Below are 25,710 nucleotides of genomic sequence, written 5' to 3' on the forward strand. Positions count from 1 at the left end.
TGTGTTCACGCCGCCAACCCCAGTCCTCTCCCTGCCTCCAAACGAAGCCCAAGCCTCAGCTCCCAGCCCCGCCCGCCCCGGCGGGTGAGCAGATAAGCCTCTCAGGCTAGTGAGTGCCGGTCGGCACCGATCCTCTGTTCGGGAATCTCTCCGTTTTGCCCCCCGCACCCCAGTTACTGTGCTCTCCTCCGTGGCTCCGAAGCTTCCCCCTCCGCCACCCTCAGTCTCCGCCCGCGAAGGGGCTTCCTAGTGTGTGGAAACCTTTCCTCCTTCACAGCTCCCTCCCAGAGGTGCAGGTCCCGTCCCTATTCTTTTGTCTGTTTTTTCTTTTTTCTTTTGCCCTACCCAGGTACGTGGGGAATTTCTTGCCTTTTGGGAAGTCTGAGGTCTTCTGCCAGCGTTCAGTAAGTGTTCTGTATGAGTTGTTCCACATGTAGATGTATTTCTGATGTATTTGTGTGGAGGATGGTGATCTCCACGTCTTACTCCTCCGCCATCTTTAAGGTCTCTCTGATTACATCTTGAGCTGTTGCTTTTAATCGTGCATTGAACTCCATGGTGTGCCCTCAAAACATTTTACCTATCACTCTTTCAGTATTGAATACGCAAGTTTGCATACAAAAATAACACTGCAGGGAATATCTTTGTACATGTTCCCTTTGGGACTTCTATACGAACTTCTTTGAGATATATATCCAAAATAGAGTTGGAAATGAGAAGTTGTACACATACTATTTTGACTGGGTAGAGCCAGATTGTTCTCAAGAATAGCTGCTCTAGTTCACACTCCCAACAATAGTGCCTGAAGGTTCCAACAGCCCTACATTACTTCCAACACTTGGCATTGCCACCTTTCTAATTTTTGCTGAACTAATAGGTTTAGTTTGATTTCTTATTGTGGCTTTAATTTACATGTCCTTGATTTCTAGAACATTATAGCATCTCTTCACATACTTCACGGATGTTTGGATTTTCTCTTCTGTATTACTTGTATCCATTTTTTAAATTGGGGTTACTGGGTTTTTTTTAGCTAATTTGCAAAAATTCCTGGTGTATTTTGATTATAAATACCTTGTCAGTTCTTGGCATTACAGATATCTTTTTCCATTCTATCATCTCTGTTTTTACTTTGTATATAAGTATTCTTGTTGAATAGAAATTTTTAATTTCAATGCAATCATACTGGAAGAGGAATGGGTCAATAAACTTTTCTGCTTCTCTGGTATTTAAAGTTTTGAACTTAAGGACAATAAGACTCAGTTGATTTTTGAGATACATTGATTATAGCATGAACTGCTAATGTAATTGCATGACTTGTTTCTGTCCCTTACTTTAAAAGGTCTACTATTTTTTTAAATTTTCTTTGAAATCTGTGAGGAATTTTAATATTCTTTCAACAAAAATTCTCTTCTTGTTGAAGTGAGCCAGAGTTGTTTTTTATTGCTTACAATCACAAGAACCTTCACTAATACAGTAGATGAGAAACAATGACAAAATGACATTCTCAGGATCACAGTTCATAAAATAGTCATGCAAACCTTTGTGATCTATGAATTTCCAACCACCAAGAGGTCTTTCCCTCATAACCCTGTTCAAATGAACAGAGCACAAAATGGTATATTCTCATATAGTAAAACTTATATTATTGATAGATAAATGACCTTCTCACTCAGTTCCACAATTACATTTAGTTATAAATATATACTCTAATAAAAACATGACAATTTGATCATTCAGAAGCACTAAATACATTTAAAATGATGGACCTTAATATAATACTCCAAAGATCTCTCTTAAGAGAACTCTGAATAAGCTAAGTTTTCTCATTTTTTGGTGACCTTTAATCTGGGCAGCACTTGACTCATCAGCTGCATCTTTCTATATATGCATATACTTAGACAGTAAATACATTCTCTTCCCAGCACAAGCTTTGTGTCCTATCAAAGGATCAATTATGATTCTGCAAGTGGGCAATGCATTACTAAATAATGTCAAAACTGTGATTGCCTTAGAGAATAAAGACAGAACAATGTTTATGTAAGAAGTGCTCAAGGAATGCAGCTTCTTATTTTTTTTTTTTTGAGTTTCTGTTCTTTAACTGGTAATTGCAATGTGCCTAGATCCTAAAATAGAGATTCCTGAGAACAGATGTGATTATAATTCTGTCAAGGACAACAGTTTGATTTTTGTTACATTACAGGAAACGAATCTTTCAGGTCAGTGTGAGTGAGAATTCATTTACTCTTTTATTCTAGTACTTCTCAAACTTTGTTAGTCATAAGATTTTGATTTAAGAGTTCTGGGTAGGGCTTCCCTGGTGGCGCAGTGGTTGAGAGTCTGCCTGCCGATGCAGGGGACACGGGTTCGTGCCCCGGTCCGGGAGGATCCCACATGCCGTGGAGCGGCTAGGCCCGTGAGCCATGGCCACTGAGCCTGCGCATCCGGAGCCTGTTCTCCGCAACGGGAGAGGCCACAACAGTGAGAGGCCCGTGTACCACAAAAAAAAAAAAAAAAAGAGTTCTGGGTAAGGCCCTGGAATCTGTATGTTTAACTAGCACCCCAGGTAGTTCTTAGGAGGTTAGTGCATATCCTGTCCAAGGGGGAATTCTGTTTTAGTCTATCAGAATAACATGGAAAGGAATTGATTGGAGTGAATATCTTTGGGAAGTTTGTGATATAAACTACTGTAAATTTATTAAGTCTATCTAGAATTTTAGAAAATAGTCCTTGCTTATAATTTGCAAAGGCATCAGATGTCTCATCTATAAATATAACACAGTGTTGCTGTGGAAGTTAGATGAGATGGTATATGTAAATTACTGATTTTTATTCACTTTTTCACTTAGCAAAAAGTTTTTGAGTTCCTACCGTGTTAAAGTTAGCTTGGAAGATACAGGGCACACAGAGATTATAAAATTCTGTTCTTGAGTTCATGGTATATTAGAGTTCATGTTATATTAGACAAATACATAACAAATAATTGCATATATATTGAGATGAGGATAATAACACCATGTATGGTAGGGTCCTTTGGTAGAAAAAGTAGTGTTCAATTGTGTTAGAATGTAAGTCCCTTTCATTAACTCAATAAATATTATCAATTATTTGCTATGTCTGAGGTGCTGTTAGATATAAGTACTACAATTGTGAATTGAAGATAATCCCTGTCCTCCTGACAATTACAGTCTAGTAGGTTACAAGCTCTTATGAATTAACAGGAAATGAAAATGTGGTATGATAAGTGCTATGATTGTAAAAATATAGTGTATTATCACATTATAAGAGCATCAGATCTATACTTTGGAGTAGAGACATAGATAAATTGATAAATGAAAGATGAAAAGAGGTCAGGCAGATGAAGAGGGAAATAGAGTAGTTTATACAGAAGGAGCATCATCTGAGAAGACCTGGTAGTGAGGGAGAGGAGGGCATAGTTGATCTGAATGTGGGACTAAAGCCTAGCACGAGAGGAACATCATAGTGAGAGAAAATGCTGGAGAGGTGAGCAGGAGTCAGGAGTTGTGGGTCATGTTGAGTAATTTGGACTTTATTCTTCAAGTGTGAGAAACCACTGAAAGGTGTTTTGCAAAGGAAGGACATGATCAAATTTATGTTTCAGAAAACCACTCAGGCTCCTGTGTAGAGAACAGACTTGCAGAGGGTTAAAACAGCAGGTAAGAGGACTGATTGGACTGATACATTAATTGAGTTGAGAGGCAATGGAGATGTGAATGAGGGTAATTTTGGGTGGATAAAGAGAGTTGGGCAGATCCGAGAGATAAGAAGCAAGTAGAGCAAACAGTACTTAGATATTTGTATTCTAGATTTGTGCAGTGAAAAGCACATATATGACACTCAAAAAAAGTCTGTTGGATGAGTCAGGAAGGGACTTCACAAAGGAGATAATAGAGCTGGATTGTGACAAATCTTATGTATTGGACACATTTTCTGGATTTTCTGCCGGGTCTTCAAACTCAGTGTTTCCATAACTGCATCTATCTTTGCCCATGAAATCTACTTCTTATCTTGACATTATTTTGTGGACCTGACATTAAATCTCCTTCTGCTAACCCAAGACTGGGAATCATTTACCTCTTTTTCTCCAGGGCCTAAAACAATACTTTGCCCAAATAGGCAAATGTATTCCACAATTTTTGGTTGAATAAACAACTCCATGAATTCATCCAACCTCAAAACCTCACCATGAATGAAGCATACCCACTCACGCCAGTGGTCAGGATTGAGCCTATCTTTGCAACATTTTCTGAATCTACCCCTTTCCTCTATTGCTGTTTGTTTGTTTGTTTTTGTGGACACAGGCAGGATTCTTCTCATATGTCTCTTTATCTCCAAGCTGTGCCCTCTTCGATCCATTCTAGTACAGTTGCCACATAAGTGTTGTGGTAAATTGTCATGGCTCTCTTCTATTCAGAATGTTCAGTGACCCTTCCTCACCAGACTAGCCTGCTCCTCATGATCCTCCTTTATTTCCCTTCTGTTTTTCTCTTCCTTTTCTCCTATTACCCTCCCCTCAGCTCCCACACACTAGTTTCCTTTAGCCATAAAGGCATTACCGTTTCTCAAAATGCCCTACATTTTGGCACATCTATATTTTGACTCATGTTGCCTTTTGCTTGGAATTCTCTTCATTTCAGATTCTACTTGTTCAAAGTCTATCCTCCCTTCAAAGCCTAGGCCTAAACCTTATCATACCCATGAAACCTTCTGAGTCTTTCTCCAACTAGCAATGGCTACTCTTCTCTAAGCTCCAAGGACATTTTAATTTGCACATGGCTTATAGTACACATCACTTTCTTTCTTTTAACTGGTTATTTGTATTTATGTTCTTCTTCCCTTTATGTACTGTAAACAGGATGTGGATTATATGTATTTTCTTTTTGCTGACACAGTGATACCTTGTCTTTTGCCTTAGGAACAGAATATACCCATTAAACATTTATTGAATGAATGAATGAACAAATATCCAAAATCCATTCCTGGCTAAACCCAAGGAACTATTTTGCCATTCTACTTATCATTTTATTCTCAAAAAGGGCTATGATTATCCCCTAAAGAGGAATGAGGAGTGAGTAGAAATGTTTTGAATGTAACAATGTCTAGGAAAGGGTCACTACTGACATTCAGTGGTTAAGGGCCAGGGATGCTGAATTTCCTGAGGCACTCTAAACAGTCTCTCGTCCACTTCCGTTGAAAAACATTTATAGGCTTTGAGTTTTAGTATATGGTAGTCCTATTCTTGGCTTTTCTTTCTTGGATTTTGGCCACATAATTATGTTAAGAATTTGATGAAATAAGATGTATAAAACCTCTAGGTTACTTTTCAAAATAAGCTTGCAGTCAGTGATAGCTGTTATTGTCAATTGCTTATCAAAAGAATGGGGATAATGATATTAGGAAGATTAAATAAGTTACTGCATAGGAAGCTCTTTGCACAATGCCTGGCATATTGTAAGTGCTCAATAAACATTAACTATTATCATTATTATTGTTATTCTCTTATTAGTATTATTTTCACATTTTACAAAGTAAGATTATATTGAATTTACAGTCCCCTAAAAGACTGAGGACTTTTTCACATGAAGGGGTGTTAAGTCAGTTCCTCTGCGATCTTACACTTATGATAGAAATAAGCTCAGACTTGCTGTGCTTTGGTTCCTTTTGAAGGTTGATGGGAAATTCCAAGGTAAACCAGACTTAATGCCTGTGGCCTTTATTCACAGCACTGAGAAAAGAATATCAAGGTGAAACAAAAGAGCAATTTGATTCTAGGTTTTGCATTGAAATGGATCTGGCTCTGTGCTGCTTTTTATTTTGTGCTGGAGCCGCTGCCTTTCCATTCAGCATTTGGTTTTCTGGAGAAAGAAATGTATGAAGACAGAAATTTGCTTAGGGGCTAGTTTTTTTTTTAATATATATTTTTTATTTTTACTACTGCATGTTTTAGTGGGGCTTAAAATCTATCCGCCTTTGAATTTAGCATTAACTTTCTTTTGTTTGTTTTTTACATTATTTTTTATTTAATAAATTTGACATTACATTTCATAAATTTAAGGCATACAGTGTTACTTCGATACATTTATCTATTTAATATGATTGCCATTGAAGCAATATTTATCACACTGTATCATTATAGTACAATACTGTTGTCTATATTCATTATATTGTGCATTAGATCTCTACGTTTACAACTTGTTACAAGTTTGCACTCTCAAGCACCGTAAATATTATTCCCCCAGCCCCATCCTTTGGTAACTACCATTTTACTCTCTGTTTTCTTTTTACAGGTTTTCTGTTTTGGCAGAATTTTTAGATTCCGCATATAAGTAATGCCATACAGTACTTGTCTTTCTCTGTCTGACTTATCTTGCTTAGCATAATGTGCTCAAGGTCCATTTATGTTGTCACAAATGGCAGGATGTCTTTCTTTCTCATGGCTGAATAATATTCCATTGTATATTAACAAAATGAAATGGGAACCTACAGAATGGGAGAAAATTTTACAAACTATATGTTGGGTTTTATATATATATATATAATATATATATATATATATAGAGAGAGAGAGAGAGAGAGAGAGAGAGTCACATTTCCAAAATATCTGAAGAACTAACACAACTTTATAACAAAAAAAATGATTAAAACTGGACAGTAGAATTAAATAGACATTTTTTCAAAGCGGACATTAAAATCGCCAACAGACACATGAAAAGATTCTCGACATCACTAATCATCAGGGAGGCGCAGATAAAAGCCTCAATGAGATATCACCTCACACCTGTTAGACTGGCTATCGTTGAGACAAGAGACAAGTGCTGGCAAGGATCTGGTGAAAAAGGAACCCTGGTGCACTGCTGGTGGGAATGTAAATTAGTCCAAACATTATGGAAAACAATATGGAGTTTTCTCACAAAGTTAAAAATAGATCTACCATATGATCCAGCAATTCCACTTCTGGGTATATACCCAATGTAAATTAAAACAGGATTTTGACAAGATATATGCATACCCATGTTTATTGTAGCATTATTCACAATAGCCAAGATATAAAATCAGCTTTGTGCTTGCTTTCATAATTGTTACCCTCACTGGCTCACAAAGCTGTTTCACATACATTTTGCCTTATTTGATTTTTCACAGCAGCCCCATGAAGTAGGGATCATTATTACTTTTTTACCAATGAGGAAACTGAGCTTATTTATGACTCACACGTATAGTGTCAGCTCAAAAATTCACATTTGGGTTTTCTGACTCTAAGATTGACAGGTGAACCATTTAATAAAATGATAGGAATATAAGGGATTCTTAGAATCAGATTGTTAAGGAGAGCAATGAGAGAGGAAGAAAGGAAACTTCTTTATGGACTGATTTCTATATATCAGTCATGTTGCTAGGCATTATTCATTAGCCATTTCATGTATCCTATATAGAGAGGGTACAGAACTGAATAAAAAATAAATAATTTAGCAGTCCCCAAGCTATATACAGGCTGTGTGCTAATTTTTTGAAGTTAGTTTAAAGCTCAGAATGCTTCCAATGTTAAGAGTGTTCAAAGTGTTGGTTAAAAATAATTAAAAGTGGTTCAAAGTTATCAGGCAAAGTTCTCACAAAGCCTGTTATTAAATACCATTTTTATCGTTGGTTATGATTTTAAACGTATGATGCAGGGAAAGGATTTCCTTGGAAGAAGTGGGAAGGGCAAGACAGGATGGCTTCAGCCAGAGCCATTTGTGTTAATAATGGTAATTTTAAAAATCCATTATCAAAGAGTCTAGGGCTTCATGTTTCTATGTTTTTGTTGGGACTTGGAGGAATCATAATAGAATTCTCTTGGAAAATATATATTTTTTTCCTCTCATTAATTCAAATAATGGGAATCTTCTGGGAAAAGAATCATTGTGGACAAGTTTACTCACCAATTATTTTCAGTTATTTAAAATGCTTACAGACTTGAATTTAAATAAAGCTTTTAATTATTCTTATTAAGGCAAGTGTAGGGAAAACTTAGACATGAGTTATTCTTGCCCCAGCTAGTATAAAAATTTATCAAACTCCCTCCATAAGATGAGCAGTCTTCAAATTTTTATGCGAACTGTTTATGTTTTTTATGTGTTTCAGGGAGATAAAACGTTGCATTCAGTATATATATATAAATACACACATATTTCCCCTTTTCACTATGAACATATCAATATTTCCTCTTTGTGATAACTTTTTAAATAATATAATTATTTCATTTTATCTTTCAATTATATCAGTTCTATGTGCCTTTTTTTTTACCCTATTTTTAAAACATCTAAAGGAAAGAGGAGGTGTATCTGTTCTTTGTGGCTTGATGGTATTAGATGAATATTTTAAAAGCAAGTTATAGAAATCTCTTAGAAACTTATGCAACAGGTGTATGTTTATTATTCAGTGTTTTCATGAAAAAATAGAGTTTTCAACTCCCGAGGTTATACTGGTGAACATAATTTAAAATAAAACCTGAGAAAAGTAAAAGAGATTAAATAAATATTCATGAAAATGCCCTCTTTAGGAAATAGGGTCACTTGAACAGTCTATTCCATTAAAATTCGCTTTATTTCACTTAAATTGGTTACCTTGCAGGGAAGGAAGACATAAGAATACTGAGGGATTGATTCTGAAATCTGACCCTACGAAATTATTTTGAAATCTCTCCATTGCATTAACCAGATGGAATTTAACACAGAAAATCTAGAACTGCTCAGTTGTTCTAACCTATATATATTCAGAGGAATACCAAGGATCCATTTAAGTGCTATGTCAAAATTCTATGAAATATTAATATTTTTATTATAATATGAATACTGATAAACTACAAATTAATTTGGACTTTTATAGCATTTGGGGTGATCTAAAACTAGCATTTGCCTAAATGTGATTTGCTAACAATCACTTATAATGATCATTAAAATTAATTCATAATCAGAATAACACAGAATAGACTGTGAAATCATTAGTGTAATTTGATTTTTATTAATGAAAATCACTAGAAATTAAACCAAATAATCTTTAATCAAAAAATAAACAAATTTACAACTATAATTTTTTATCAGATATTCATAACCATATTTGTTGATCAACTATTGCGATATTTGAAAGTTCAATCTAAACAATTTACAACTGCTATGTGGGTGGTTTTTCAGACTTATGCTTATCCTACTACCCATCTCTCTGCCCTCTCTCCCCACCACTCTTCTCCCTCTTTCTCTGTTCCTTTAACTGATGCTTTCAAGTTTTAAACATGCTATGGTCAGAATGGTTGTGTACCCTCAAAATTCATATATTGTAATTCTAATGCTCAATGTGATGATATTACGAGATGCAGCCTTTGGGAGGTGCTTAGTTCATGAGGGTAGAGACCTTGAGAGTGAGATCAGTGTTTTTATAATCTCACTTAGAGCTCCCTAGCTGCTTCCACCATGTGTGAACACAGGGAGAAGTTGGCAGTTTGCAATCTGGAAGAGGGTGTTCATCAGAATCCTATTGTGATGGCACCCTGATCTTGGATTTTCAGCCTCCAGAGCTGTGAGAAATAAATTTCTGTTGTTTATAAGCCACCCAGTTTATAACATTTTGTTGTAGCAGTCCTAAAAGACTAAGACAGTAGTCCAAGCCCCTTGGGAACAACTGGAAGAATCATGGAAAAGTTAGGAGGTTAGATGAGATTGTTCTAGACCATTGATACTCAACACATGTCCTGGGACCAGAAATATCAGCATCATCTGAGAGTTTGTTAGAAATGTAAATCCTAAGCCCCATCCTGGACCAAGTGAATGGGAATTCCCAGATAATTTATATGCAAGATAAAGCTTGAAAAGCACTGTTCTATGAGGTGCCATGAATACTGCAGGAGCTGAGTTGGTTCACATACCTTTACATTCTTGACCATAGCTTGGTCATCTTGAGTTAGAAGTACTTTAGGATGGGGTCTAGAATGTCCGCATCCTATTGCACAGGAGAATGCCCTTCTATTTTCAATCCTGCTGCTCATTTAGTCTCCTAGTGGCTAGAATAAAGGGCTAAGTCATGTAACTTTGCCCCTTCTCTGAAGATCTAAATTACGCAAGAGGTCAGACAAGACTGAGTTAATCATTATCTGAAAGCTGTTAAATTAATTAAAGAAGGAGGCTGTTAGACTGAAATGATTCTAATGCCTTAGCAGCTGTGAAAATGAATAAAGCAAACCTCATTTAAAGTGGGGTCGGAAAGCATGGAAGGGGGAGCTCTGATGCCTGTCTGCAGACCCCCTAAAGGAAGAGATGTACCTTACATCTCCAATAGGAAAAAGGTTACTACTTTACTATCCCAGCAGGAGGAAGGAAGATTTTCTCCTTGCCCGGCAACAGCCCAGCCAAAGAGACTGTCTACGGACAGTCTCTTTGCTTATTACAATGGACTCTTTGCTTATTAGGAATAGACTCTTTGCTTATTACGAATAGACTTTTTGCTTATTACAATCCCTCCCAACTTCCCCTTTTCCTCTATAAAAGAACAGTCCTCTCATTTGTCTCTCTGGATGCCTGTGGTTTTTGCTGTAGCATACTTGTTCTGAATTGCAATTCTCTGCTATTCCCGAATAACCCCATTTTTTTGATAAAATAATTGGCTGTAAAATAACAGCCTAGCTAAGCAAACCAAGACCTAACCCTGTAGGTGCCTCAAGATTAAGTAATCAAAATCTAAGGACAACCAATCACAAGCAGCTCACTAGGCTTTTCCAAATAAGGCAAATGCTTAAGCAATACCCAATCAAGTAATTTTTTTGCTTTGCTTCCACCTCTTCTCCATACAAGTCTCTTCCCAGCTCCTGTGGTTGAAGTGCTCCTAACCACTTCTGCTTTGGTGCTGCCACATTCAAATCAATTTTTGCACAAACTCTTAACATTTTTAACATGTCTCAGTTAACTTTTAACAAAGCCTTAACCAGGAATACTGCTCCAGTTCTTCTTACAGCCTTACTGGTGCATTCCCAGCAGGACAGAGGTGGAATGTCCCACTGGGGTGGGACAGTGAGAATTGTTGAGGTGTAGGCAATAAGGAGGTACATATTCTGTTACGACAAAGAAAGAGAACCTGAGCTAATTTATTTCTGTCATCCTATGTGGCCACTTGGAGTTTTTATTTGTGTTACAAAATTTTTTTTCCAGAGTCCTTTTTTTTTCTTAATTGAATGAAAGATTCTTTAAATTCTATAGTGCTTTACAATTTTCAAAAGTTTCACGAGCATGGTTTCATATAATTCCTCAAAACCCCTTTTTTCCTCCTACCCTTTTATTGACCCTCCCTCCTCCCCTCTCCACACTAGTAACCACTAGTTTGTTCTCTATATCTGTGAGTCTGCTTCTTTTTTGTTTTATTCACTAGTGGTTGTATTTTTTAGATTCCACATACAAGTGATGTCATATAGTATTTGTCTTTATCTGTCTGACTTATTTCCCTTAGCATATTGCCCTCCAAGTTCATCCATGTTGCTGCAGATGTCAAAATTTCAGTCTTTTTATGGCTGAGTAGTATTCCACTGTATATATATATATATATATATATGTCTTCTTTATCCATTCATCTGTTGATGGACATTTAGGTTGCTTTCATACATTGGCAATTGTAAATAATGCTGCAGTGAACATTGGGGTGCATGTATCTTTTCAAATTAGTGTTTTTGTTTTTCTCTTACACATACCCAGGAGTAGAATTGCTGGATCATATGGTAGTCCTATTTTTAGGTTTTTGAGAAACCTACATATTGTTTTCCACAGGGCCTGCACCAACTTACATTCCCACCAACAGTACACAAGTGTTCCCTTTTCTCCACATCCTTATCAACATTTATTTGTGTTCTTTTTGATGATAGCCATTCTGACCAGTGTGAGGTGATATCTTGTAGTTTTGATTTGTTTAAAAATTTAAAACAGTGAAAAAGAAAGCAAACTGTAAGATGTAATACTTTTGTTTGGAAAGTACAAATTTTAGTATGCATGTGAAATATTTTAGGGAATGTAAATAATGCATTTTAAAATTAAGTTTATTCTTTTAAAATTATTAACCATTTGTTTTAAAACTAAAAAATGAATCAAGAAAATAAAATGTAACATCAGTAGTAAATTGTGAGCAGGTGTCTTGATTTCATTAAAATTTACTTAATAGATACTATAATATTATTATCTATTACTGCTACAGACTAACATTAAAAATAAATTTTTTCATCTTTTTAAAAAGTTAGTATAATTAAAAATATTAATCCATTACTTTTTTGTACAGTAATTGTTTTATTTTAATTTTTAAATTATTTTAACTGATATGATTTTACATACAAAGCATAATAAAATAAAGGTCTCATCTGTATTCCTCTATTGACTGTCACCAGTATTCCTTTCATTTGATGACTATTGTCACCAGTATTCCTTTCATTTGATGACTATAACTAGTATAATTTTGTTTTGTAGAGGAAGGGGTGTTAAAAAATGATCCATTCCTGGTGTCAAATACACTAGGTATATTGCTACCTGAAGATATCTACGCTGGAAGGTAGCTTTAGTTCAGTGCTAGGGTTTCTGTTCCTTTTGACTTCCTGAACTTGAACACCAGAATGATCTAGGTTTTACCTAATGCAGAGCTATAATTGTTCCTGGAAAGGATTCTTTGTGAGAAGTATTTCATTTCTTTGCTTTTTAATATAACACATTATCTAACTACATCTGAAGAGTGACATGGGACTTGGGAAGACTTGACCTTGAGGGATTCCTAGATTTCACCCTATGTTAATTTTCATCCAGCATTAGATATCAGGGTGGGAATGGAGAAAGTAATTTATTACCCATATTCTGTTCTCCGAGGATACTTTCGGAATGCTCTTAAGCTAAATGTTTTAACACATATGGTTTTCCAGAGACTTTGAACTATATGGGGCTGTTTGCCTTGAGTTGCCTATTTTCTAATTTTTTGGAGACTGAAACTTTTGAATGCATTCCTACTGCATTCTCTGCATTTAGTCAAGATTGAGGAGAAGGAACGAATATATTTTTGAAACTTTAGAAGAAGAAATATAGTACATCATGACTAACTAGGATGGGTAAATGAAATAAGGATTAAAAACAGCTACCTATGAGGGGCAAGCAGGTAAAATAAATGTATGAAGCAGGTAATAGGAAGTGGAGAGGATCAGGGTAAACTGGAGAGAGCCTGTCCAATTTATTGGGACAACCACTGCTCAGCTCCAGCTGACTGCAGTCAGGGAGCTATCTGTGCACAGAGTTGCCAGACCATTTAATAGAAGTGTGAAATCTGAATTTTCGCACGGCATCTCTCAATGTTTTAAAATACAGTGCAAGCAAAGACGAATGTGTCTGATGGCCAGATTCAGTCCACAGGCCACGAGTTTGCCACCTCGAGAAAAACAAATTTCCATAATACATTCCAATAATTATCAGCTGCTTCTCTAAGGAAGTTATTTCTTTTAGGTGTTATAAAACCATTATGTGTTAATTCATATCCAATTTTCTTTTGTTTTGTCCTTAAGGAGAAGAACAATATCATCCATTTTCTGCATAAAAATGCAATGCATTTAAAAACTTGAGCAACCCCACAGAGGACTTAATCTCTCAGTGAAACGGTACCAAAATATTCTTATAATATCACTCACATACAATTTTCTCAGGATTTTTGCTGAGGAGATCTGATGGGTCCCTGTTTGAAACAGGAAGAGAGGGCCCTGTCTTCTCTCAGTGGGGTATCTTTATACCACTAAAGGAACTCCTGGTAGATCTGAAAGTTTTTGACATGCTTAGGTTTGCTTAATTATCCCTAATACTGAAAGCTTAGTCAAAACATATTGTCATATAGTGAACAACCTCAAAGACTGTTTCTATTAATGGCAATTGCTTTAGATAATGGATCAGCTAAAACTGTTATACCTTCTGTATTCCTATATATGTCCATATTTGTATAAACAGATGTCTTCAGAAAACGAATTTTGGTTTTTCTAATTCACTGGAACTCTTAATCTTACGTCCACCTACATTAAATATTTTATCTGTATGTAAACCTTGTGTCTCTGTTAAATGATAATGCCATTATTTACCAGAATCTTCTATTCCTGCTCAATCTTTTACCCATTACCAACAATTTGAAAGCTTATTCTGACAACCAAATAAAAATGATTATTATGTCAAGATAGGGCTACCCTGGTGGCGCAGTGGTTGAGAGTCTGCCTGCCGATGCAGGGGAACACGGGTTCGTGCCCCGGTCCGGGAAGATCCCACATGCCACGGTGCAGCTGGGCCTGAGAGCCATGGCCGCTGGGCCTGCGCGTCTGGAGCCTGTGCTCCACAGCGGGAGAGGCCACAGCAGTGAGAGGCCCGCGTACCGCAAAAAAAAAAAAAAAAAAAAAAGGGTATATGTCAAGATATCAGGGCAAGTTTTAATATGCACTCTGTTAAACAAGAGTGCTTTGAACTTATATCTAAACCCAAAGTCTCCCACTTGCATTGTTTTTCGTATTTTAATTTAAGTGAAAAAATGAAATTTGAGGTATTTTTAGCAGTTTGGGGGAGAACAGTGATTCCTGTGGGGATAGGAGATTGCTAAGTCATTAGGGAAATGTGAATATGTTCTTTATTCAGGTTTATGTTCAAAGAAGCTGGTACAATGTCTAGCACTTTGCAGTGACCCAGTGAAGAGCTGAGTGAGTAATGGGAGCCCAGCTGCTCCATGACAAGGTTCCTGTCAAGGCCTGGTTGAGCCTGAGATGAGTGTTGAAAGCCCATCAGCAGAGGCTGTTTTTCCAAACAAGGAGCATCCCTCAGGCTGACCTTTCCAATTCTAGAGAAAGTGGGAGAGGGGTGAGGTTCAGTGAGATTATGTGTAGGGAACATCTATGTTCAAAGATCCCATATTTTATATTCTTGTAGGAGTTTTTTTAAAGAACATATTCAAACCCACTCACTCATTTTTATTAAAAGTTAATTGTCAAGCAAATAATATTTCAAATTTAGAAATCCTACTCATTCCTAATTATAGCTGTCAGAGTGGCAGGGCTTTGTGAACTAGCTAGCAAACATGGAAAAGCCTTCCTAGTAAATCAATAAAGTGGAACACTATTAGAAATATATGATTAATTATTTAGCACAAGGAAACACTATACAGCTTGTACTGTGTCTATGTACAATTTCACAGATTCTTTTATTTCTAATAGAAAGCTAATTGTTCTTTTTAAGTACCTAGGATACAAATCACTTGATTTTCTAAGTGGTATGTCAAACTAACTTACATAGTCAGTGTCTGCTTGTGAATATATTGCAAATATGGCTGTGGAAATAAATGGAGTGGACCATTCATAGCCTTCTTTATAATACCTCAAAGGCATCTATTATGCAGGCAAACATTTCAGCTTAACAGTTTTGTCCTTTAATAAAGAGGCTTGTTAAAATATAGCCTATTCAGAATATGCTGCTCATTCAGTAGTGATTTCTGACAGCTTATAGTAGAATGCAGGGAATTGTGACAATGATTTATTGCAAGTTATTAAAGTAATCGCAAATGTGGCATTAATTAAATTGTTTTCTTAAAATTTCAACCTAGAACAGAAAAAGATGTAGACACAGTAATGTGTAACATTGTGGATAATATCATAGGTTGTGTAAGAAAACTTTCTGGTTTCAATTTCTGCCCTTATCATCTATTAACTGGGTGAGTTGGTCCATTTACTAATGTGTCTGGGCTGTAGTTTTCTCAGTTGAAATATGGGTCTAATAATAATAACTATACTCATTGGATGGATCAGATGTGACAATGCATGTAAAATGCTTAGATAGTGCCAAGCACGTAGTAAACAATTATTCTTGTTATTATTGCTCAAAATTAAGCTAAGAATAGGGTGTATTTTCTGCATTTCCAAAAAATATTTAGTAGTCATTTGAGAACCAATAGTTCATGTCAGCCTTTATGAATATTCACAATAAATACCATAAAACACTACTCTGTTGTATAATGACACACTTGTACAGGTGGGAATGCTTTGTTGTTTTGCTTTGTTGTTTTTTTTTTTTTTTCTGAAGAAGTTTATATTATGAGAACATCTTATACTTCCACCTATTAGTCCTTATTTGGGTCTTTGTCCTTGGATGAAATCCCTTGCTGATAAAAGACTAATACTTTAGCTATATAAAAATTCAGCTCTCCGGCAAGCTCCTCTCTCTGGAAGATGGCTCAGCACCAGGAAATAAACAGGTCACTCTAAGCAGAAAAATAGATGTCACAAAATCTATGTCTCAAATTCTCACATTTTACTTCTAGAGGTATAATTCAGGCCTTGTCTCAAAGTTTATTTGTCCTTATTTCATACATAGTTCTTTAAGACAAAGTCATTGTCTGTATTCCTGCAAAGGATACTAGGAAGCAATAAATTAGGAATAGGAAGAATAATCATATATATCATCAAGAATTTAGCAAATGGCTTGATGACAACAAAGGAGATGAAAATTTACAAAAAGCAGAACTGATATAAAAGAATAAGTCTTAGACCTTTGGGGGCTACTTTGTATTGAGACAGACATTTGTACCTCAATAGATTCTGATGAAGTCCAAGAATGTAATAATATAAAATAATAATTGGTATTTATAAATGGTCTAAGTCATCAAGAAATAATTGGATCTGTTTAGGTTACTCTATTTAAGGAGATAAAGCATGTAATATATCAGAAATGTCAAAGTGGTGTCCTGCAGGAAGAATCTGGCTGGTGAATGTTTAGGTGCATCAGTTAATTTGAAACAATTGAATTACTTGACAATATTTAAAAATCAGAAACTTTCACTTAAAATTGGCATCTATCAATTTCTTGGAAAAATTAGAAAATCTAGTGATACTGAAATCAATCATCAACTGTATGACAACTCTCATATATTACCAATGGGATTAATAATATGGTCACCACTCTGGAAAACTGAAATTTTATCATAAAGTTAACCATAAATCTAAAATATGGGCCAGAAATTCCACTCCTAATTTAACCAAGAGGAATAAATGTATGCATCCAGAACAAGATTTATCTAAGAATGGTCATAGCAACGTTAACCGTAATAGCTTCAAACTGGAAACAACTCAAACGCCCATCAACAGGATGTATTAACAAACTGTGGTAGAGCCATACAATGGAATCTACTCAACAACAATAAAAATAAAAACAAATTACTGTTGTGTAACAACATGGATGGATCTCAAAAACACTACACAGAGCAAAAAAGGACAAGCATAAAAAGTACATCCTACGTGATTCCAGATACAATGTTGTTAAATGATCTTAAAAAAATTAGCTTATGATGTTAGAGATCAGAATAGTGATTGTCTTTGGGGGGGAGTGGCAGAGAAATTGACTGGAAAGGAAAATTTATGGGCTGATGCAAATATTATTTATTTTGAATTTGGTCATGTTTATATACATTGCTAATATTGAGCTATGTACTTATGATCTATGCATTTTACTGTATACACCTCATGCTTCAACAAATACTATTAGCATAAAAACAAGCAAAGCAGACAAATAATTGGAACTAAATATCTGCCATCTCCTTTAGCCATACTCTACCTGCATGGCACCTGCAGGTATTATATTTGCAACTCTTAAGTTTATTTTTATTTATTTATTTCTTAAAGGAGTACATTTTAGCTATCTGGAAAACTCAGCTGTTCAGAATATCGAATTCCTTCCAGGTCCTAGAGAGCTGCAAATTTTTTTTTTTTTTTTTGCAGTACGCGGGCCTCCCACTGTTGTGCCCTCTCCCGTTGCAGAGCACAGGCTCCGGACGCGTAGACTCAGCGGCCATGGCTCACGGGCCCAGCCGCTCCGCGGGCATGTGGGATCCTCCCGGACCGGGGCACGAACCCGTGTCCCCTGCATCGGCAGGCAGACTCTCAACCACTGCGCCACCAGGGAAGCCCGAGAGCTGCAATTTTTAGCTCATTTTTTCTTGTGTGTTTTGCACAACATCATTTTCTGAACTTGCTTTACTGTGGGTGTTTCATTTGGGTATCTGTCCTTATACATCAAGTGATTAACTATTAGCACTCATAACATTTCAAACATTTCAAATAAATGGAAGCATGACTTGATACAGCAGGTAGCAAGCCTATGGTGAAATAATGAAACTCATTACCCTGAGGATTTATATAGATTCAAAATAATAAAAAATAGCTGCATACCAGCAAATAAAATTATGTATTTCAAATCTTAGATTTTAAATCGTAGCTCATAGATCCATAACAATTTTCTAAAAGAAGCTATGGGTGATTTCAAGTGAATGACAATGAGGTCAACCAGTTCTCTTTCATAATACAGTTTTTGTTATTTCTATCGGGGACTAGATTCCAAGGTGAATGGATTAAATATCTGACCAAGTATGGAATTTTAATATTAAACTAATTCAGTCTCTACCAGAATAAAGAATTTCTTGGTAAAACCGTAACTCTTTGTGTTTTTCAAAAATTTAAGATTATGCACCTTCTCAAATACAGATAAGCCTCCTTATCTGTCAAATTCATTTACATTCAGAGCATGCTGTTGTTAAAGCTTTATAAAAGAGGGATCTTTTCAAGGTCAACTACTATACTTGATATCAAGCATTAAAAGTAGTTTATGAGCAACGCATGTTATTAATTAATAATGCACACAGTTATGTGTTGAGATTAAGCAATATTTATGCATGTAAATATGACTCATTCTTTTCTTAATGATTTATGAGACAGAATTTTTATGTAACAGAAATTTCCAGGTATCTAATCAACCAGAAGGTATTACATTTTCATCATGAGGCAGAGATGTTTCAAACTTAATGACAACCCATTGACCTATAGTAGTGATTTCAGGTTTGATTTGCATAGTCATCTCCACTGAGTTGAAGCTGACTACTAATTAGAATTCCAAGTCTGAAGATATAAATAGACTGTAATAGTGGGCTTTTTATGTTTTCCAGGTTTTGTCCTTAATGCCCCAGATTAGGAGATGTTACTATGAAGTCGCATTGCCGTCTGCTCATATATGGCCTCACTTATGAGTTAACCATGCTTATGTAGATCTACAACATCCCTGCATCCCCAGAATGTTATAGGAGGTTTCTACCTGATGCTCCTGTTGCCGGGCACCCCTTGCTCAGCACTGCCCACATGCAATAGATTCATCCACATCAAAGGCCATTTTCACAAGTTGTCCTGATACTCAAGATGTTTCTAATGTCAGAAAACAGTAAAAACCTCTTCTAAGAGCACAGAGGTAGATTCCATGTCAAGATCTATCATGATACAGCTATGCAACCTTGTTTTAACTTTTAGATCATTTTAACTTTTTGACCTTATTTTTCTCAGGTAAATTGATATAGTAAGTACTCCTTGCTATCCCTATCTCATTTGTTCAACAGTAAACAGTGTAATCAACTTTGGCTGCACATAATGAACACCTGGGAAACACTGACCATCTACCAATATCTGTAACTGAGGCATTAATAGTATTTAAATCTCCACAAGTGATTCTTATGTGCAGTCAAGACTGAGGAATAATGATGTTGAAGGAAATCATAGAGAAGTCTTCTGAAGTGGTAAATGCTCTTAAACATTTTCAGCATTTTTATCAAATCAACTCTAAACTGCTGTCCTTCAGATTCATTATCTGTCATATTGCCTCTCTATCCAGAGTTTCTCCCTGACAATTGGTTCTTTTTGTGTCGCCATGTCCAGAATGGGCCCAATTCTACATAGCACTTATTATTATCATTAAATGTTTTAAATTAAATTTATTAAACATTATAAATTTTAAAAAATAATCTATCTCCTACAACCTCTGAAACAACCCTAAGATGTTCATGCCTATTATCTCCTCAACTGTGACTCAAAACTCATTTCTTCCCACTATGTTGTACACACTCAGGAGTTCCATCTCCCCTAAACATACAAAGAAACAATTATAACATCAAATTATCGTTATATATTACCTTGTCATTATCTAGTTGCCTTATGTGTGCAAGTTTTCCTCTTCTTAAAGCTATAAACTCCTTGAAGGAGTTACCATGTCTCAGATGTGTTTTGTTTTTCTCTTTCATATATTGTCTACAGGGTATTATTTTTTCACGATTAAATTTGAACTATAGAAGAAATATTTTCTTTGAAAAATGTCATAGACATACTTCCACTATTTCCCTTTAAAATATTCATGGCATGGACTTCGCTGGTGGCACAGTGGTTAAGAATCACCTGCCAATGCAGGGGACATGGGCTTGATCCCTGGTTTGGGAAGATCCCACATCCCACAGAGCAACAAAGCCCGTGCGCCACAACTACTGAAGCCCACGTGCCCTAGAGCCCGTGCTCCGCAACAAGAGAAGCCACCACAATGGGAAGCCCACACACCACAACGAAGAGTAGCCCCCGCTCACCGCAACTAGAGAAAGCCCACAGAGCAACAAAGACCCAATGCAGCCAAAAATAAATAAAATTAAAAAAAAAAATTCATGGCAATATGGACACTTGTGATGGCTTCTATTCTTTGTTTAAAAGACCACCAACCAGTGTGAGCAATGATTTCCCTTTGGTACCAGTAGAGCTAATTTGAATCTGTGACCAAGTGGTGAAAATTTGAGGGAAATTTGTTACTTATAGAAGGGATGCTTCTGTAATAGCCTCCAAATATGAGAAGAAATTAAGGTGGGCAAAGACATGCACTCTTAAGGTTTTTTGTGATTGCAATACAAAATTCTAAAAAAAAGGAAAAGTCAGCTTGTCTCTCTCCATGAGATGCAGAATGTACATATATGCTGATACCTTAAAAAAAGGTCTGGGTCTATGAGTATTCAGAGACTTGATGGATGGATCATCTCTCAGGATCTCTAATCCTCCATCACTGGGGCTGAGTGAAGGGCTTTTCAGAAGAGGTGATGACATAGGTAGTATCTAATCAAAAAATGTAAATTCAAAGAAGCCAGCCAGCCTGCTTGTGCCTGTGTTGTGATAATATGGGTTGAAAAAGATGATGGTGGCATGTTTTTCTGGCTTCACCTTGGCAGACATAAATGCTCCAGCACTGTATGTGCTAATTCAGACATGAGATAGAGAGACAAATCAGCTTAGATATGTGACAGCTTCACTGCAGCTTGTTGTAGATATACATCTTTTTTTTTTTTTTTTTTTTACCCTTGGGATTTCACAAGGAAAACGCATTGTAGGGTGGATTGTAATGCAAGAAAACTATGTTTATTAGCAATTGACAGCTGTAGGTTTCTGTCATCTTCAAGAAGGAAAGATGTCTGGTAATAAAGGAGCTCATCCATAAATCTGTATATGATGGGAGAGACATTCTGTGAGAATTCTGTTCATATGGGATCGTTTCAGCACATAGCAGGCAGAGGTTCTCCTTCTGACTCTTTCTCTTAGACAGAGTTCCAATCTAAGGGCTTCAGAATTTTGTGTAATATTTAAAAAGTTAATTACATGCTGTGACTATAAAGATAATGCAATTACTTGGTATCATCAAAATGCACTCCTCTCCTGCAATGTTGGTGAACCTGCATTAAGCCACTTACGCCCATTCACGAGTTTTCCCAGTAATCAAAAGCAGGCACTTCTGAAATGACTATTTGGAATTACAGTTAACATATGGAATGGAAAAGGGGAGTGACTAACTCACCTGCTCGACACTTGAGACACTTAAACATCTTTTTATCTTTTAAGGCCAAACTTATTGAAGGAGGGGGTATCTATTTATTGCCTCCATTTCTTACTAACTAATGATTTATTTCACCAACCCAGTGAGATTGCTCATTGAAATGGCTTCAGATGACCTCTTCATTTGTCATATTCAACTGTCCTTTCTTGGTCTTCATTTTTCTTGGTGGTTTGGTATATTTAACACATTTGACCACTTCCTTTATCACAACACTGTTCCTCTGGCTTTTATGACAATACTATATCTGAAGTTTATATTTTTACTTCTTTTCTGTTTCTTATTCTGATTTATTTTCTTCCTTCTCTAGAAAAATGGAATAAGAATGTGATAGTTTGCTCTACCTTTTCTCTGATCTCTTTACATCTCCTTCAAATATTTTATCCATTCACATCTCCAACCATCATTGTTAAAAGAACAGAAAAGAAAGAAAATCACCAATCTCCCATGGAATTTATCTGCTGAATTTTCACTTGAATGCATATAAGATAAGAACAGGATCTCTTCTGAATGTCTGCATTTTCACATTCAATAAGTTTCTAATTCTTATGATTTTTTTCTTTGCAATCTTTGTCAAATCTTTCTATTCACATTGACTCTAGTCTAATCATGAATCTCTCCCTATCATTTTTGAGTCATTGCAGTAGCATTCCAGAAGAAAAGTTTAGTCCCAATGTGCTTTCATTTCTTCTGATTATGACCATCTAATTAATATTTCTAAAATATAAATTGTATCACATTATGTCCTTGTTCACAGCCATCAATATCTTACCTTTGCTCAGTGTAAGTTCCATGAAGATAGAAATTTTATTCATTTTATGTATTATTATATCCTCAGTTATTAGGTGACTGACACATAATAAGTTTTTAATAAAATTATTGAATGAATAATAAGGAATCCACTCTAAATGTAGCCTGAATTCAATATTTTCCACCATTTGACACTGATCTACTTCTTTGAACCTATCTTTTTTACTCTTTTGTGAATCTCAAGTTCCAGATAGGTTAATCTACTTCTTACTTCTGCCTTCTAAATCTTGTTTTACTTAAAATTCTAAAGTCTGACTTCATTAATCGCATCTGAAAACTGCAGCTCATTTTTACATTCACTGAATACTTTCACTATGGCATGCACTTTGCTATGTGCTTTCCATAGGTTATCATTTACCTTTCACAACCACACTGTGAGATAGGTATCATTTTCTCCTATTTTACAACTGAGGACATCGCAGCTTTGAGAAGTGAAGTCACATAGCAGTTAAATTGCAGAGCTGAGATTTGAGGCTTGAATAGTTCAGCTCCAGAGCCTAGCCTCTCAGTTCCCATGCCTTTCACATTCACGGCATTCTCCTCTGAACTCTTGGCATGTGAGGTCTGTATTGCTTACTTGGCATTATTCATATTTTCTTGCAGGATTGTTTAATTTGTCATATATATTAACCTTATCTCTCAAGTGCAGGGACTTTGTCTCTTACCTCACCATTCATAGATCCTAATAGAGATATGAACAATGATACTGAAGTATCATAATCACCTTGTGAGATTTCTTTTGGATCAAAGCACACACTTTGGTGCTGGTGAATGAAAAACTGAACAGGTATTACCTATTGAGTGCTTTATACTAATACGAGCATTAAGTCCACTTAGTAAAATATATTTTCAGAACTGCAGTAGGTATAAAATAAGAAGACCTGTTTATTTATGTAAATAATTAAAAATAAATATCAGGCATGCCCCATTCCTACTCATTTAAGTCATTTTAATGATGGCTGAAATATAAAAGGAGATTTTGTTAAAGGTCTCTAAGGAGAAAAGGGCAACACCACTAAATAAAGAAGCATGATCATGCTGGGGCAAACTTGAAAGGAGATGGCATTTATACAAAATGCAATTTACTTTGACAGTAATTTTCTGAGTTTCCCTGGTTATTATTGAAGATACATCTGTGTTTGAAAAAGAATGCTCCCTCTTTCCTCGCTAGCCAGCTGCTCTGTTTGATCCTGCAGTGAAGTCACCATCCTGTGTTAATGGCTTCACAGTTTGCTCCTGGAGAAAAAAATTATTATGATGTCACAAATTTGTCATTTTGACTTCACTGCAGGGTCAGGTTGGGGGAGAAAATGGGTTGTAAAGGATAAAATCTTTCAGGCAGAAACTTTTTTTTTCTCCTTGTAACAAGAAATACGTGGTGTTAGGACAAGCACTTAAAATCAAGCAGATGAAAGGGTACATGACTATAAAGGTTCATAGGTATCATGTTAGAAGTAATCCATCTGAAATTCTCTTACTTTTAATGATGCCAGGATAACTTTTAGCTCTACATCCAGGCCAATCTTTTTCTTCATTTTTCTCTATACACCCTAAAGTTCCCAGTTTCAAAATGGAGACTTTCCTTTCCTGGAATTGCAGTTTTTTCAACATCTTAAACTCTTTGAAGAATCACAATAGTCTATTCTCTCTTTGCATATCTATCAAAGAGCTGCATTGTCCCAGCATTTTTAAATTAATGCACATGAACTTCAGCTTAAGATAGCAGGGTTGAGGCAATTCTTTTCCTTTCTCAAATCCATTAAAAACAATGACCAAAAATTTTAAAAAAGAAAAAAAAAACAACTATCTAAAATGAAACAAAGGAATGGTTAAAACCTCAAACTACTAACTGTTCACACACCCACCAAATCATGTAAAATCTGAGCCTAAACAGGGCAGGATGCTGAGAGCCAATGCACGCCTCCTTGATCATTGACGGATATTGATTTTCTCAAAAGTAAATGTTACAATCCAGAAAGGCATAGACAATGATTCTTTGATTCAAGATGACAAGATCCAGGGGGTATAGTGGCTGCAGAAAAGCACAGAACCTCCCTGTAGAATATGTTTAATAGCATAGAATGACAGGGGAGGTGGCACAGAAGGAGAAACTAAACAGAGACTCACTATTACTATTGACCAAAGCCTAGTGTTCTTTGCAAGGGTGAGTGCCAGAGGTGATGCAGGGAAAAAGAGGCAGCTGCACAGGGAATGCTTGACATAAAAGGATTTTCTGTGAGTCACAATGACTACTTGCACACAGAGGGGAGTCATGCACTCAGGACAAAGGAAATAACTGAATTGATGTGAGAGTGTTTGAGACCACAAATTTCCATCGAGGCTCTAGACTTATGTATCCTATAGCTCATACTCCCCAATCCTCCTATAGACTACTTTTTAGCAGGGAGCTAGCCTCATTCAAACTTGAGTAAAACTTAGAAGCCAACCCATTAACTGTGGGGAAAAAAGAGGAAATAGACATAAGCAAATGGTAGCAAAGTAAACATGTAGCATAAGAATTCTTTCCTAAAAATACACAGGAAGAATTTAAATAAATAAATTTTCAAAGAAGTAAAATATATATGTATATCAGGGTGCAAATAAGAGACTATAAAATAGAAAAAAGTTAAAAGCAAACTGTTAGTCCTCAGAAAAGAAATGTAAGGAACAAATAAAACATACTGGAAGTGAAGCCATATAATGAAGCAATTTAAAGTATAATAGAAGAGGCTCAAAGCACAAAGATATAGTGGGTATAATGGGGAAAAACACACAAAATTAAATGGAAAATAACAACGATACAAAATAGTAATGAATAAGATAATAGAGAACGCAGAATATATCTAACTGATTCATATTTAGTGTTCCTGAAGAAGAGACCAGAATGATAAAAGCTTTCAAATATAAGAAAAATCCCTGAAAAAAAGAGAGGCTTTCATTTACATATAAACAAGGTATTTTGTGTCTTTGGAAAAGATGATACAGGATGATTGGTGCCAAATTTGATGATATTGCTGAATTTCAATATCAAAGAAATAATATATAAACAGCCCGGTAGAAAACAGGTTAAAAAACAGACTGTCCTCAATCTTTTTAAAGAGAACCCAAGAGCAAAAGACAATACATATGCTTTAAAAGTTCTGAGAAAAAGATGTGTGTT

The sequence above is a fragment of the Globicephala melas genome, chromosome 1, assembly GCF_963455315.2.
Source record: "Globicephala melas chromosome 1, mGloMel1.2, whole genome shotgun sequence".
Taxonomy (NCBI): Eukaryota; Metazoa; Chordata; class Mammalia; order Artiodactyla; family Delphinidae; genus Globicephala; species Globicephala melas.